Source organism: Balaenoptera musculus, chromosome 19 (genome assembly GCF_009873245.2).
Source record: "Balaenoptera musculus isolate JJ_BM4_2016_0621 chromosome 19, mBalMus1.pri.v3, whole genome shotgun sequence".
NCBI classification, from domain to species: Eukaryota; Metazoa; Chordata; class Mammalia; order Artiodactyla; family Balaenopteridae; genus Balaenoptera; species Balaenoptera musculus.
In genome coordinates, this window is record NC_045803.1 from 40,008,401 (window position 1) to 40,024,937 (window position 16,537).

General features: G+C 50.8%; 1 long non-coding RNA gene across 1 annotated transcript in view; it reads right to left on the reverse strand.

The window, feature by feature from the left end:
* LOC118885584 overlaps positions 1 to 16,537 on the reverse strand; it is a 162,903-nt gene that overhangs the window by 63,410 nt on the left and 82,956 nt on the right. Inside the window, exon 3 of the long non-coding RNA XR_005017512.1 lies at positions 3,479 to 3,768. This is a non-coding gene — a long non-coding RNA (uncharacterized LOC118885584). The remainder of the gene's footprint in view (positions 1 to 3,478; positions 3,769 to 16,537) is intronic.

Below are 16,537 nucleotides of genomic sequence, written 5' to 3' on the forward strand. Positions count from 1 at the left end.
TCGCCGCAACTAGAGAAAGCCCTCGCACAGAAACGAAGACCCAACACAGCCAAAAATAAATAAATAAATAATTTAAAAAAAAAAAAAACATAAAAATCTGTGGCATTTCTATTCACTAACAACAAACTATCAGAAAGAGAAATGAAGAAAACAATCCCATTTACAACTGCATCAAAAAGAATACAATACCTAGGAATAAATTTAACCAAATAGGTGAGAGATCTGTATGTACAATGAAAACTATATAACATTGATGAAACAAATTGAAGACAACACAAATAAATGGAAAGATATTCCATGCCCCTGGACTGGAAAAATTAATATTGTTAAAATGTCCAGGACTTCCCTGGTGGCGCAGTGGTTAAGAATCTGCCTGCTAATGCAGGGGACACGTGTTTGAGCCCTGGTCTTGGAAGATCCCACATGACGCGGAGCCACTAAGCCCGTGCACCACAACTACTGAGCCTGCTCTCTAGAGCCCACGAGCCACAACTACTGAGCCCACGCGCCACAACTACTGAAGACCGTGCACCTAGAGCCCGTGCTCCACAACAAGAGAAGCCACCGCAATGAGAAGCCCGCACACCACAACGAAGAGTAGCTCCTGCTCACCGCAACTAGAGAAAGCCCGTGTGCAGCAACGAAGACCCAACGCAGCCAAAAAATAATTAATTTTTTTAAAAAATGTCCATACGACCCAAAGCAATCTACAGAGTCCCATTAAAATTCCAATGGCATTTTTCATAGAAATAAACAATCTTAAAGTTTATATGGCATCACAAAAGACCCCAAATAAGCCAAAGCAATGTTGAGAAAAAAGTACAAAGCTGGAGGCATCCCTCTCTCTTATTTCAAATTATATTACAAAGCTATTAAAATCAGAACAGTATGGTACTGGCATAGAAAAGTGACACACAGATCAATGGAACAGAACAGAGAACCCAAAAATAAACCCATGCATGTATAGTCAACTAATTTATGACAAAGGCGCAGGCTAGAAAGTGGGCAAATAAAACTATGTGGCTATGAGTTTCTAATTGAATTCTGCTTCCTATCTAAATGGAATTAAAAGGCTATTGTTTTGCCTACATTCACAACAACTCATTTAACTCCCATATTAGTCTATCTTTCTGAGACACCCACCCTGGCAGTCCCCAATCCTGGCTCATCAGAAGCATCACTCTGGCTCCCCTACAGCCACACATCAATGTGAAGTTCCGAGTGGAGCTGAAGAGAAAGAGATTTTGGTGTCATAAGTGTGTAGGTAGATGGTGGAAGAAGCCCGTAGGCTTCCAGAGGTTGTTCCAGCAAAAGACAGTGAGACCAGAGGAATGAGGATGAAAACTTGAAGACCATCAACACCCAAGGGAACGGGCAGAGAAGTAGAAGGACCAGAAGAGGGACGGGTCACCAGATTCACAGGAGAAAGGGGCTGGGAGCACAAACTCATAGTCAACAGCATCTAACGTAGGATAAGAAGTGGTGAGTCAGGATGTGACACTTAGGGGGTCCCCTGGTATTTTTAGAAAACTGTTTCCATAGAGTTGAGTGGTAAAAGTGATAGTGACACAAGAATAGAATATGATGGGGCAAATAAATGCAGATAGTTCTTTTAAGATGATTGACTGGGAAGTGAATGAGGCAAGGAGAGGAGTCTCAAAGGGAGGTAGGTGGATGCAAGGCTGGAAGGTTGCAAAGGTGCTATCTGTTGTTGAACGTGGGTTGGAGTTGAGTACTTTTGTAGGTTGTGGTCAGAGTGATTTGGAGAGAGGGGGAGAGAGAGAGATTGAGGTTCAAGATGCAAGAAGCAGAAGGGTGGCCAGAGGAGGGAAGATCCTAGGGTTGTGATAGATGGGAGCCAGAACCAGACAAGAGGGCATGCCCTACATGGGAGGAAAAACCCTTTTACAAAGGAAATGCAGACCAGGCTCAATGCCTCCTCTTCCATGGAGACCCCACGCAGACCCAGCTTACCTAATGCCAGTCCCCTTCCTCACCGTGGCAGGGCCTGGTGCAGAGCAATTATTTCTAGCCAAAAGGATGGAGAGGCTATGTCTCGCAAGGCTCAGCAATGGACTCTATGTGGAACCCTGAGTGCGGAGACAGCTCCGCGTGGGCATGGCCAGCAGGGGCTCTGCCCAGGGATGGCTGCTGCTCTCTGATCCTCCGTCTTTGCTTCCCTCCTTCCCACTTAACCCCCATCCTCTGATGTCTTGTGCATTTCTCTTCCAGAGGACAGAGACCCTGGGGCGTTCTGTAATGTGCTGGGAAAATCCAGAGCGCTTTGTGAAAAGGCAGCCCGAGCCTTTCTTCTTCACCACGGGAGACCTGAGCAGTGCTCAGCCAGGCGGTGGGAAGGGCTGGCTCATCTTCCTCCTTCCCTCCCCTCCCCTGTCCCGGCATTTTTCTGGAAGCACGAATGGTGCCTCAGTCCATGCGGTGCCCAGCCACGAAGTGAGGCCCACTCCCCTGAAGAAGCCAGCAGTCACCTGCTTCGCAGGAGACGGGAGAAATGGAACACTTAGCAGAGAGCCGGAGGATGGGCGCATCCTGTCTGCCGGCTGCCGCCCTGCCCACCCCTCTCCACCGCCCCACTCAGGGGCTGATGGACCCAACTGAGAGGCTCAGCCCAGCGCACGGAAGAAGGGCAGGCCCCCCACCTGGGGCTGACTTCCCTACTTGTCCTCTCTCTGCACGTGGGCTTCAGTCCCTGCAGGGGGGTGCAGACCCCAGGCCTCCTCCTGAGAACTAGGCTTCTGCCTCATTCCAAAGGCAGCCCCACCCCGTGTCCCAGACTGAGTCTTGGGATAACCACCTCCCTAGAGATAAAGCTGTCGCTACCCTCACCTTGACTGTCCCCGCCGTGGGACATGCGCTCTGCTCCCAGGCGCCAGTCTCGCTCATGAGTCCCCACTCCGCTGCCTCAGTTCCAAAGCACAGACAGCAGTCGCCTCCCTCATTTGCCCTGCCACCGCCAGGACCCCTGGAGGAGACCTCCCAGTGCTGACCCCTCACCTGAGCCCCGCCACCCCTGCCTCACTGACCAGCCTTTCTCATTCCACAGTGGCCTCAGTTTCCTCCACTGTCAAATGGGCACAATGACAGCACCCGCTTTACAGGGTGGCGTGAGGCTTCGGTGAGATGGAGAGGTAGAGCGTGCCTCTGACGCCCGCGCCTCACCACTGCTCGTGTCCTGCTCTGGGCTTTGAAAGCACCTCTGGCAGCCCCTGCTCCTAGCCGGCGGCTCCTACCTCAATCTCGGCGTGCACCATGTATCCCCAAGAGGGTGCCCAGCTGGGAAACAGGCAGACCAGCATAGATTCGAGTCCAGACAGACCCAAGTTTGAATCTAGACTCCAGTACAATCTGTGTGACTGACAGTGACATCATTAGTCCCCTAGGGCTTCAGCTTGTTCATCTATAAAGCCTCCCTAGTGGGTATTATGGGATAATGAAGTGAGGTGACGCAGGAACCCACCTGGCATCCGTAGGCATTGAAGTCTGCACTCCTGGCCGTCATCGTCTCTTCGGAAGAAGCAGACAGGCCAGCCGGGCTTTGAGCCAGACCACCTCAGGATTCCCCTGGAAAAGCTCTGGATCCTCGCCCTGGAGGGAACTGTGATGCTGGTAGCACACGCGGTCGCCTCCTCCACGGGCCTGGGGACGCGTTTGATGTAATCAACAACTGCCCGTGTCTGTTGGCTGAATCCCGGCTTGCAGGCTTGCATCCGACAAGCCTGCTTATGTTCCTCCAAATTAAAGGGGAGCCTGGGGAGAGAACGCCTTGTCAGGATGTGGGGTCAAGAACGGCCCTCCTGTTCTCCTACGATGGCTATTTACAACTGTGTGCTTCTCCCCGGCCGAGGGTTAGCTGCTAACAGCATCCTTCTCAAGAAGGACTGGAAGGTGTCCTTCCACCTTGAGACACGGGGGGGAACGGGGCCCCGCCAGCTCCTCTGCACCAAGCCGGCTCAGGAGGGCCTGGGACGAGGTCTGGGGAGGTGTTGAGGAGCGAGGGCTCCGGGATCACACTGCCAGGGCCAGGTTCCCAGCTTACTAGTTTGGGACTCTAGGAAAGTAACTCTACTTTTTTGAGCCCGTTTCCAAATCTGACAAGTGGGCGTTACAACATCGCCAGAGGGTGCAATGTGGCAAAGTGCATGGCAAAGTGCTGACGTTCTGTAAGTGCTGGCATCGTGATTAGCTGGAGCTGAATGATCAGTACATGAGCTCTGGGTATTCTGTTAATGGAAAGGAAGGGAAAGCAGCGGTGGCGTAAAGCACCTACTATGTGCTTTTGTATTTAATCCTCAAAACAAGCCAAGGAAGTGGGTGCATTATTCCCATTCTAAGGGAGAAGAAAGCCTCAGAGGTTAAGTGACAGACCGAAATCGGTATCAATAGCAAGAGATGTTCAGCCACATGTGCCTGCCTTCTGGGTACCCTGGGATGCCGGGAGGCCTCGGGGGCTGCAGGGAGATTAGCAGTTCACAGGTGGGCTGGGCTGCTGGCTGGACAATGTTCAGAGGAGGAGAGACGACATGAGAAAATGGGGCTGACTCACTGACGAGGACAACATCCCTCCAGGACACACCCTGAAGCCCCAGGAGCAGGCATGCAGGGCACTGCCCATGGCTGGTCCCCCACCCCGAGAGCAGAGGGGCTTCCTCTGGCCTTTCGGCACCAGACCAAGGGAAGGGGAGGCATCCAGAGGTGAAGCAGACACAGCTAGGTCTGCTGTAACCACCCAGATCAAAGCAGCCCACAGCCTCCAGCCCGGATACCCTCCAGAGTCACGCTGGGTCCCCAGCCCTTCCTGCATGCGCTCCCTCTGCCTGGAACCCTCCTGCACGCTTCTGGGCTGGAATTCCTGTCTCTGTATAAAAAGCCCTTCCCTGGGGATCCCTCCAGGAACACCAGTGTGAGTGACAGACTCTGTCCTGAGCTCCCACAGCATCCTGCATTCTGCCTGTCCCGGAACTCTGCTACCCCCGTACCCTGTGCAATTGGCCGCCTCCACCCAGACTCTATGCTCCGAGAGGACGAGGTCTGTGTCTATCTCACTGCCCTGCTGCATGTAGTTCAAACTCCATCACACAGAGTGGGGTACGCTGACATCACTGCTAATGATATCACTGCTGAGTGAGACGCCGGAGGTGAAATTCTGTGTACACGGCACAGTGATGTACGCATGGGCAAGGGGAGATGCTCCACGTGGGTTAGCTACAGTCTTTACAGTGAAACAGGTTCTAGGCTGTTGGTGGAAGTGCTTCTCCATCAGTTCACTCATGTGTTCATTCATTCAGCATGTGTCTTTCTGGTGTCAAGTGAAACTGTACGTAGAAGATCCAAACGTTGGTAAGACATAAAGGATGGCAGCACTGGGCGTAAAAAGGCATGAATGCCACAGTGCATGGCAGGTGCTGTGCTGGAGGCCAAAGGCAGGGAGTGCATGATTCTACCTGGGACCAGCAGAAAAGGCTAATTTAGCAAAAACAAGGAGAAGGCAGGACCTGCTGGGCCGTGGGGAATCATGACGGACGTGGGACAGAGGTGCACCTAGTGGGGTTCAAAGTATTTCAGTCCAGAATTAGGGAGCGTTGGGACATTTTATAAAATCCCCAAGAGCACTGACATGCCGACCAGAGAGAGAGGGGAACAAGGACTCCAGTCTTCAGCCCCGGTCCTGTTTCCTTCCTGGGTGGGCGTCTAGGCCGGGCTGCGTGGCAACCTCTGCCTAACAGTTACGTCCTGAGTCCTGAGGAGCGTCAGTGCCACTGACAAATGCTGAGACAGTCTGAGCTGCCGCTCTCAGTGTCCAGATGTGGCTGAAACATGACGAATTAGAGACCCTGGTTGGAAGGGGGTTGCTTTAGGGGACTCCTTCCAGGCTGAGACTGTCTTCATCAAACCATCTCCCCCTAAAAGGCTTTTCCTTCTCACTCAGGTATGATTACAAAAATGACCAGGCTTTAAGCTAAAAATACGCATGCTTTATGTTCCTCCACAGGGGGAGAAAAATAAGACAAGAGAATCTATGAAAGTAACAAGGAATTTCATCCTTCAGTGGACTCCAGAACGGATATTTTAGACTTAGCCATCCATAAACATTGCGTAATAGCATACTCTTGTAGCGCAGAATGGATTCCACAGAACGAGCCACAAATCTGCATTTGGCCCAGCAAGGCACAGGGGTGGGGGGCAGGGGTGTCTCTATGAGCATTTAACAATCTAAGTGATGACTGGCATCCTCTGTGCCCAGGTAAACAGATGGCACAGTCAAGGGCCAATCAACCAAACAGCATCGTCTGCTGGGATGCGCAGAGGGGAGAGCCCAGGCAGCTTGAGTCTGCTGGGGAGGGGGTTTTGAGCCGAAGAAACCCCGATCTCATCCACCCCTTGCCTGTGACCTGTCTTGGATCCTAGCGGATGCAGGGCTTGTAAGGTGCTGAGTGATTTGGCCCCAACTTCTGCCCGTGCATTATCTCTACCACCCCCTTCCATTCTCACCCTCAACTCAGGGCTGAAGGGGACAAGGCTGTCTGTCTCTCTAGCTGTCCTCCCTCCATCCTCTGCAAGCCCTGGGATTCTGTGCTTGCAAGTCTCCCCGCCTGGTTTAGCCATTCCCCAGGCCTTCAGCTTCCAGCTGAAGCATCACACCCTCTGGAAGGCCCCCTGATGGATTAGCTGCCTCTTCTGCAGTGACTTGTTGATTTGAGGCAGTAAATGCCAAGCCTGCCATACGCTCAGTGCCACCTCTCTCCCAGCCCCACCCGTGCCTGGGCTTCCTCCTCGTCTTGCTGCATTAACCAAGCTACACACACACACACACACAGACACACAGACACACACAGACACACACACACACACACACACACTCTCTCTCTCTCTCTCTCTCCCTCCCTCCCTCCCTCCTTCTCTCTCTCTCTCTCTCTCTCTCTCTCTCTCTGCCAAACCTATGAGTTCCCCATTCCTGCAGCCAAGGTCCTTCCCACATCTAAGTCTCCATCTGTGCAGTAATTCAGGGAACGTCCCATCTTTGTCAAATTGAATTAAAAACTCAGAACCTCTTTCTCATCCTTCAATGATGAGCTCACACGTCACCTCCTCCCTGAAGCCCCTCCTGACCAGAATCCACAAAACTGCCCTCTCACATGTGTGCCCCTCCGCCCCCGGTGCCCCTACATCCCCTCCACCTCCCAGCAGCAGTCTGTCCACACGGGTGTCCCAGATGGAAAACAAGCATCTATCTCAGCCGAGTTCAGACCATAACACCTGGTTCTAAGCCATCTTTAACATCCCTGGTTTCTGCACTGCTCCTGACACACAGGAACCTATATCACTCCCACACCAGGAACAGGAAAACTAAAGGGGCTTCCTTCCCTCGTTTTATGAGCTTGTAACCTGGGGCCCAGGAGGAAGGGGCTTGCAAAGACTGAGGGTCTCAGAGGGTTACACCCACTCCTCCACTCAATTCAGGAGCACATGTCTGAGATTACCAAATAGGGAGGCAAATTCTGCCCCAGGAAGACCGTGCTCTGTCCATTCTGGGTTTGGGAAAAGAAGGTAACAGTGTGTTTAATAAAAGCCAGCATTACAGGTTGGCGTTATACAAAACAAGCCAGCAGTGTGGAGGGTTCACGGTCTATCTACCCAGCCCCACACTACACATTTTACATCCCTTCTCTCCTTTATCCTCAAAACAACCTGATGAGCTAAGTTCAACTACCCCGGCTTTACCGAACAGGAAATCAAGACAGCGAGTATCAGAGTATCTGCCTGGCCGGTGACACAGATAGTAAGTGGTCAAGCTGCCTTTCAGGGTTCAAGCTCCAGTGACCTGGGTCCAGAACCGCAGCTCAGAACTGCCGTGCGAGCCCCACCTCTCTGCATTTGGATTTCTTCAGCACATATTTGGAGTCTGGCTGGCGCTCGGAGAGACCGAACAGCTTGCACACATTTAGATCAACTTGTCAACGGCAGGCTTGCTCACAACAGATCTTCCCCATCCGTCCTCCCCTGACTCGGGAGGCTGACAGAGTGGTATATTGGATTTCCAAAGGTGTGTTTCATTAGAAAAATATATTCTTTTGATCACCCTCTGTCTTCCCAAAGTCACAAAGGCTGAAGATCAAGTTGCCCAGCGGAATTCCATTCATCACGGAGATAAACATCAGCCGTCTACTCCCCCTACCGCCACCTTCAAAGAGCACACGTCATCTGGAGGTAGGACAAGACGACCTGGCCAGGGACTGGGGAGGCCTGGGTTTGAATCGAAGCTCTGCTACTACCCTTGGGCAAGTGTGACCTTGGGCAAGTCACTTCTCTCTTGGTTTTTGTTTCTCCATCTGTACAGCAAGTTTGGCCTTTCTAAACTATGAAATGACTGAATGAATGAACTGATGAATTAATGAATGATGTGATATACCCGCCATCTTCCTGCCCTGAGACACTATGACTCTGACGCATTGATCTAGTGAACAGCCCAGCTTGGTTACTAGCCAGACCAGAACCCAGGCACGCAGGCGTGGAACCGGCATTATACACGTAGTCTCTTTACTTGAGAAGACTTCAAGCAACAAGGCTTTAAGCTAGACCCCAAGCAGGATGAGAGGTTTGTGAAGGTTGGGCCTCTCCTTTGCTGCTCACACTTGAACCCAGCTGCCACTCACAGGCTGCCAGCATGGGGCGAGGGGCTGCCCAGGGCTGGGGGCAGCTGAGTTGAACACAAGCTGACCCTTCAAGGTCGCTCCAAGCTCCAGCTTCTCTGATTCAGTAATAGTCCCTGTGAATAATAGATCTGGTCTCTGACATTGTGCATGATAAAGTGACCTGGTACAAAGTCCTATTAAGATAAATCACATTTAAGTTTAGGAAATTATATGTTTGAATCCTGTAATTTAATGTCACTGTGACGCAGGAGAGGAAGGCGAGGGAACTCAATTAGAGGGTAATTAGACCACGTTGACTCAGTAGCGCTGGGTTGCCTCCTGCCTCTGCTGAAGAGAGTTAAGCAGGGTAACTCCAGCCCTCGTGCCTGTTTTCCCACCTGTAAAATGGGGACAGTCCTAGTGAAAGAGAGGAAGTGTGGCCTTGAATCAGAGAGAGAAGGAAGCAAGGGCTCCCAGGAAAGGCCTGACGTCCCCAGTTAGGCACCGCCGCCCCCCAGCCCAGCACCTTCTTTCTTCCCTGATCCTGGCAGCTCCTCCTGGGGTCCCGGGTAGGCTTCAGAGAGTCTGTAAACTCTGCACCACAGGATGTAAAACCTGTGTGGGGGTCAAGTTTGCAGGGAAGGTGGGTCTCTCAGAGCTTCCATCAGATCTTCAGAAGGTGGCAGAGCTCAAAACACCACAAACCGCCACACCTCTCCATCCTTTGCTTCAGCATCGGCTACTCTAAAAACCTCTCCCTCTCTAACCAACACCCAGCTTCCTGCTGCAACCCATCTTGGCTAGAGTCACCATCCTACCTTCTCACTCTGTCCTGCCATTACTCCCCTCTCCCTCTCCCACTCCAACCGACACTGCTTGTTCCAGCGTCACTGCTGGTCTCCTAGGAGCCACCTCCATCAGTCTTCACCCATCTTGACATCTCTCCAGCATTGGCCACTCTGTGCCACTTCACTGAATCCCCATCCCCTTTTGGCATCTGTGAACCCAGACATAGTCCTTCCAGAATCATTGTCAGACAAGCTTCTCTTGTATTTCTCCTGGGCTCCAGCCTCTTCCCTTCTCCACTCATGCAGTGTGGTCTCCCTGACCAGCCCTTCCAGCACCTCCAGGTTGAGGGGGTCCAGGTTAATGTCCACGTAGACATCTTCTTGAAGGTTCAGACCCATCTATCCAACTACCTCCTGGATCCCACAGAGACCCCTGGCATTCAGCATTCAAGAACAAACTCATTCATTTCACATCCATCTCATGTAGCTGAGGTCACTACAAACTCAGAGGCTACAAGCAGAAGATTTCCTCCTAAACTTCATATCTCTTTTATCCCCAGTATTCTGTTGGACATCAAATTCTGAGACTTGAGAGGGTTCCTGCCAAGTGGAGGTCTTTGAGGGGAGGAATATTCCATCAGGGGAATCATGAGGGTTAAGGATCCCATGAAGAGGTTAATGCATTGAGGGGGGCTCTGTAATGGACGGAGCAGAGGTTCCAGAATGCGCGGGGTGGAAGTAAGTAGGTGGGAGAGGATGGGTGGAGGCTGAGCGGGGGTGTGGAGGCCATAAGGAAGGAGGTGAGAGTGCTCGGTCCAAGGAGACGTGTCCTTGACATGGAGACGGTGATGGGTAGGGTCAAGGGCAGAGTGGGATCTGGGGAAAGGATACGGATGAGATGAACTGACATCTACGTTCAAGATGGAACATGGGTGCAAGTTTTCTGTAGCGCTGCCCCCCGCCCCCTGCTTCCTGCCCGAGTCTGAGTCCACCTTGTCTTACGAAAGCTCTCTAGGTGAGCTCGTGAGGGGGTGAGAAGAAAGATCTTAGCAAGGGATGCAGGCCTATAACAGCATGGCAACCAGGCTCTATAAGATGGAGGTGGAAGGAAGCAGCATGGGAGTCCTCGGGGCCCGAGACCAGCACGAAAGGAGCGGCAGAAACAGAACACCGGTGCTTGGTCTCCAGTAATTAATATCAAAGAAGGATTTCCTTTAGGACTGCTTCGACCGAATGATGATGGTGATTGTGACGACTCTGATAGAAATAATAAAAGAAGAGCTTCTCTTTCTGCAGCACTTACTAAGTCTTAGCACAGTCTTAAGCTTTAATAGCTTCAGAGATAGAAATGCTATAAATATACAAAAAACTCATTTGAAAGTTGGTCTACGTTTCTTTTGCATTTATTCACTTTGGTGAATTTTTTAAAATAAGTCTTTAAATTTCCTTTTTTTCTTCCCAGCTCCTCTGGCTAAACACAGCGAATACTGACGGAAACAAAAATTTAAATTAAAAATGTATAAATTCACAAAACTAAATACTTAAAGAATGGAAAAACTTCAACTTTCAAATAATTCATTTGGTACGTTTATAGCATGTACCAAATTTATTTATTTAAAAGGCATCATCATCTTATCCAATTCTCACGACAATCCCCCAAAAGTAGGTACTGTTATCACCCCCATTTTAGAGACAAAAAACTGAGGGTCAGTGAGGTTAAGAGACTTGCCTGAGGTTACTCAGGGAGAAATTCTGGAACAGAGGCTACTGTCTCTTGTGATCAAAATGAAATTCCACCTATGGGAGAGTTTTGGGAAGGATGTCCCCCAGCTCAGGCAATGGCCTCTCTCAGAGGACCTGCCAAGCAAGTTGCCTTGTAAAACAGCAAGGAGTCATTTCAGCAGACCACGGCATGGATAGAATGCAAACCAAGGAAAAGCAGAGAGTGGGCCTGAGAGGTTATCTCAGGAGGAGCGCTCCAGGGTATAAGGGGAATCAGCCTTGGGCTGGGCTGGGCTGGGCGGGGACAAGCCGAGAGTGTTTCGGGGCTGTTTACACTGACGGAGCTCTTCAGTCCGTCCTGATTGGGGGTGTGTGGACCAGATGGGGCAGGCCTAAGGGAGAGTAAAAGGAAACCCAAAGGGAGAGGTGAGAGTTGCAGGAGCGGAAGTGGATGAGAAACGTGGGGCCTGGTGACACGCGCACCCTGCGTGGCTGCTCAAATATTAATCCACAATATATTTTAATGACATAGACACCAGTGAGCATGAGAAGGAACATGAAGGGCTTCGGATACCCTGAATAATGGTGTTGTCACTCCAGATTTTCATGGTCTCATCTTGAGCAGGAACTTCAGCAAAACCCTAAGCAAATAATCAAGGTGCCGGATGCCGGCTTCCGTATGTGAGCCAGCGGCTCCCTTACAATCGCGTCGCATCTGCATCCCCTAAAGCGACAGACCCCATAGACCACATCTCAGATCCTACTGGGAAAGGGTCAGGCTTAGGGGCTGCTCAAAAATTAGCCCCTGCGTGCCCTTGTGCACGTGATGGAACATCTGAAATTCAGTTCTGACATTTGTGAAGTGGGAGGACGTTAGGTTTGGGGTGAACATTAGCGACACGGCGTGTGATAGGACCTGCGTGGGCCCAGGCAAGCAGTACGTGCGGAGACCAGCTCTGGACCCTTACGTTCCCAGGGTTCACCTGTTCCCAGCTTTTCCTCATTGGGGCTGCTTGGGGTTGGGGCTCCGAGAAGAGCAGCGAGTCACTCACCGTCACACAGCTTGCTGTAGAGGGACGGGGCCCTCGGCTCCCCCAGCTGCTGTGTGCTGACTTCTCCCAGAAGGGCCAGCCAGCCCTGGGGGAGCAGAGGAAACTTGGCTCACTCCTGTGTTATCTGGAGGGACCACCCCTCATCTTCTAAAGATGAGAAGGAATGAAATGTCAGTTTTCTTAGACCCGTGGTAGAGTGAGACTCTGAACAAGGATGTGAACCGAAACAGGGCTTAGGGGCTGCCTCTGAAAGCCACGGGGCCCTGCTTGCTCCTGAGGGGGACACAAGACAGCCAGCACATCCACGGTCAAGGGGAGGAAGAGAGACCTCATCCACTGGACACAGGCAGCCCGCTTGAGAGCGTCCATCTACAACGCCTTCATCCTTCAAGGAGACAGAATGGGCTCAGAAAGCACAAGTCATGACGCAGGGTCTCTCAGCTCCTCAGCGGCCACAGTGAGATGAGTGAGCCCAGAATCCAATGCTCCTGACTCCAAAGGCCCCATCTGTGCTCCACGGGGCTACCTCTCCAAGGCTCAGGTCAGGTCAGGGAGAGTAAAAGACCCCAATCTGGGTCACCTGCAGGCCATTCACATTCCGACCTTCCTGCCAGGAGAAAGTGAGCGGGGTGCACACCTGGGAGGAAAGGGGTGGCATCAGGCTCGGGGAGGACACCCTAAATGGGGACGTGATGCGGGGAAGGGCGGGCCTATGCGTGAGTCCTGGCTCCCCCTTCAGCTTGAATTTTCTCAAGCAGAAGATGGAGCAACAGCAGTAATACCTGTCTACCTCACAGGATGCTGAGGATCAAAATGCAAAAATGCCTCCGATGGGCTTCCCTGGTGGCGCAGTGGTTGAGAGTCTGCCTGCCGATGCAGGGGACACGGGTTCGAGCCCCGGTCTGGGAAGATCCCACATGCCGCAGAGCGACTAGGCCCGTGAGCCACAATTGCTGAGCCTGCGCGTCTGGAGCCTGTGCTCCCCCAACAAGAGAGGCCGCGATAGTGAGAGGCCCGCGCACCGCGATGAAGAGTGGCCCCCACTTGCCACAACTAGAGAAAGCCCTCGCACAGAAACGAAGACCCAACACAGCCATAACTAACTAACTAAATAAATAAATAAAAATTAAAAAAAAAATGCCTGCGACATGGCAAACATTATATAAATGTTGTTCGCCTCTTCCCCTCCCTTATGCAACTACAGAATCATTCTTGAACACGGACCTCCATATCCCCCTCTTCTCACAAGCTGCTGACCTCAGTTTATACATCAGAAAATCTGAGTCTGTGAAGCTGCCTTCCAGGCAGGGCTGCTGCGGACAGCTGCACAGGCTGTGCACTGTACAAATCCAGGGGGCGCCACATGTAAGGAGCACGCCTGGAGCTGAGCAGAGCTGTGACCTTGCATACAAAGGGGTACTGTGAGAATTTCATTTGTTAGATCAGTTTGGAAAATGCCAAAAACTGCGAAGATTAGCCATCATCACAATACTTATCAAAAGAAGTCTCACAATTACCCTCTCTCCACTGATCCTCTATTGGCAGAGTCTAAACATTTAGAGTACTTACTCTCTACCTCACTGTACCATCAGCAATAACAATGACAAACACACACACAAATTATTTAAACTCAGGTGTTAATCACGACGCCGAAGATTGCTCTATCTCATAACGCAGCATTTTCCAAACTTGAATGTGTATGTGAATCATTTGGAAAATTTTGTGAAAATGCAGATTCTAACTGCGGGGAGGAGGTTTAGGCGGAGGAGAAAGAGGAGAAGGGAGGTGCTGAGACTCTGCCTTTCCGACAGTCTCCCCAGACCTCGTTACGGTGAGACTGATGCTGCCGTCCCACTTTGCGGAGTGAATTTGTTAACTCCTGCACCACCACGCCTCGGCATAAGGCATGTATGTTATTTTCCTCTTGATTTGTTGAGGACCAGCTAGAAATGATGGGTCAGGAAACTGAGGCCCACAGGCCAAATCTAGCCTGCTGCCTCTTTTTGTAAATGCAATTTTATCCACGCCCATGTATTTACATATTACCTGGGGCTGTATTTATTTATGTATTTATGTCTTGTCTATGGCTGTATTTACAACATGGTGGTGCTTATTTATTCACATATTGTCCACAGCCCTCTCTGCACAATGGCAGCAGGGTTGAGTAGTTGTGACAGAGGCCGTATGGCCTGTAAAGCTGAAAATGTGTACTCTCTGGTCCTTTAAGAAAAAGCTTTCTGATCCCCGAGCGAGACGACCAAGCCGTTAAAGTGAGACAAACTTGCATTGGGTGGGTGCAGGGGCCAGAGTGAGAGAGACAGGAGGGAGGAATGCTGAATTTAAAATCGAACACACTCCATTACACTTGTGGTTTCGGCCCCAGGGCCCGGCTAGCCCACTCGTTTCAGAGGAGAGTTAGTTACTGTCAGTCCTTCTCCACAGCGTGATGGTAGATGGGGTCTCCTCACGTTTCCCTGTTGGTGGAGAAACCGGATACACCCCGGGAAGCCGTGGCGAGTCCAGCCTGGCCTCCATCACACAGGCCTAATGGAATTGGCAGAAGCCGACCTGTACGCAGGGGAATGTGATCTGTTTGTTGTGGTCCAAGGTGTTCTAGGAAACCCAGCTGGCCCCGGCTGTGTCCGGAGGCACGGCCAGCCACCCCTCAGAGAGCCAATTCATCCTGACACTAAGCCACCAGCAAAGGATCCACTGTCGAGGGGCTGGCTATAAATAACCCTTTGGGGTGATTTCAGCACTTGTTCAGGAAACATGTATTTTATGGTTCTGTAGACTCTCCAAGCCGGGCTGCTCTGATCCCTCACGTGAGTCGCAAAATTCTCTCAACCAGAGTTCTGACCGGGTGACTCCAGTTTCTGTTTGAACACTTCTGGTGATGGGGAGCTCACTACCACACACGCACGTGCCTGTGTAACTACTTGCAAGGAAGATACTCCATGAATAGAGTTCACACTTGCTTCCACATGACTCCCATCCACTCTCCGAGTGCTGTGTTCCAGAGCCAGAGAGAAAGTGTCACCCGTGTCACCATCGCAGAGCTTCAAACCTCTTCTTGGAGGTGATCTTGGGTGGATACACTGCTTGACCCCTTGGAGCCTCTATTCCCTCACATTTGCACGAGGAAGGCCCTGAATGAACACGTAGAATGTTTGTGAGGGTCAGTGTAGCAGCACCTGTCCAGCTGTCCGCAGTATCACATGGGATGTTCACACCACCGATGTGGAGTGGAAAGCGTTATTCTCATTCTACGAATAAGGAAACTGACGCTCAGAAGGGTAAGTGACTCAGCCGGGGAGGGTTTCAAATCCAAGCACGCGTGATGCAGGCTTGATGCTCTGTGGGTCTTCTCACCTCCCTGGAACGTAGGGGGCCAATCTGGGGAGAAGGAAACCCTCAAGCCTACCAATTCCGGATTTGAGGGCTCCAAAATAAGCCCATGAAGGTTTGAAATGAATCGGGTCAATGAAAACCTCTCTGTTTAGAAAAAGGAAACGTTTTCTCAACTTCTCCAACAGGAAATCTGATTTCCGTCCTTGTCGCCACTTTATCATTTCTTCCCAGCTGCTACCGAGATCACAGCTTCAGAGATGGTTAAATGTTTGTCACATTTAATACTATCGTCCCCATTTTTCAAGTACGGGAAGCTGACTGATGCTTGAAATGCTGGGATTAAAACTCAACTGCCTTATACCGTGAGAAAACTATAATTCAATAAGAGACATGTACCACAATGTTCACTGCAGCTCTATTTACAATAGCCAGGACATGGACACAACCTAAGTGTCCATCGACAGATGAATGGATAAAGAAGATATGGCACATATATACAATGGAATATTACTCAGCCATAAAAAGAAAGGAAATTGAGTTATTTGTAGTGAGGTGGATGGACCTAGAGTCTGTCATACAGAGTGAAGTAAGTCAGAAAGAGAAAAACAAATACCGTATGCTAACACATATATATGGAATCTAAAAAAAAAAAAAAAAAAAGGTTCTGATGAACCTAAGGGCAGGACAGGAATAAAGACGCAGACGTAGAGAATGGACTTGAGGACACGGGGAGGGGTGAGGGTAAACTGGGACGAAGTGAGAGACTAGCATTGACATATATACACTACCAAATGTAAAAGAGATAGCTAGTGGGGAGCAGCTGCATTGCTTGGGGAGATCAGCTCGGTACTTTGTGTCCACCTAGAGGGGTGGGATAGGGAGGGTGGGATAGGGAGGGTGGGATAGGGAGGGTGGGAGGGAGACGCAAGAGGGAGGGGATATATGTATACATATAGCTGATTCACTTTGTTAT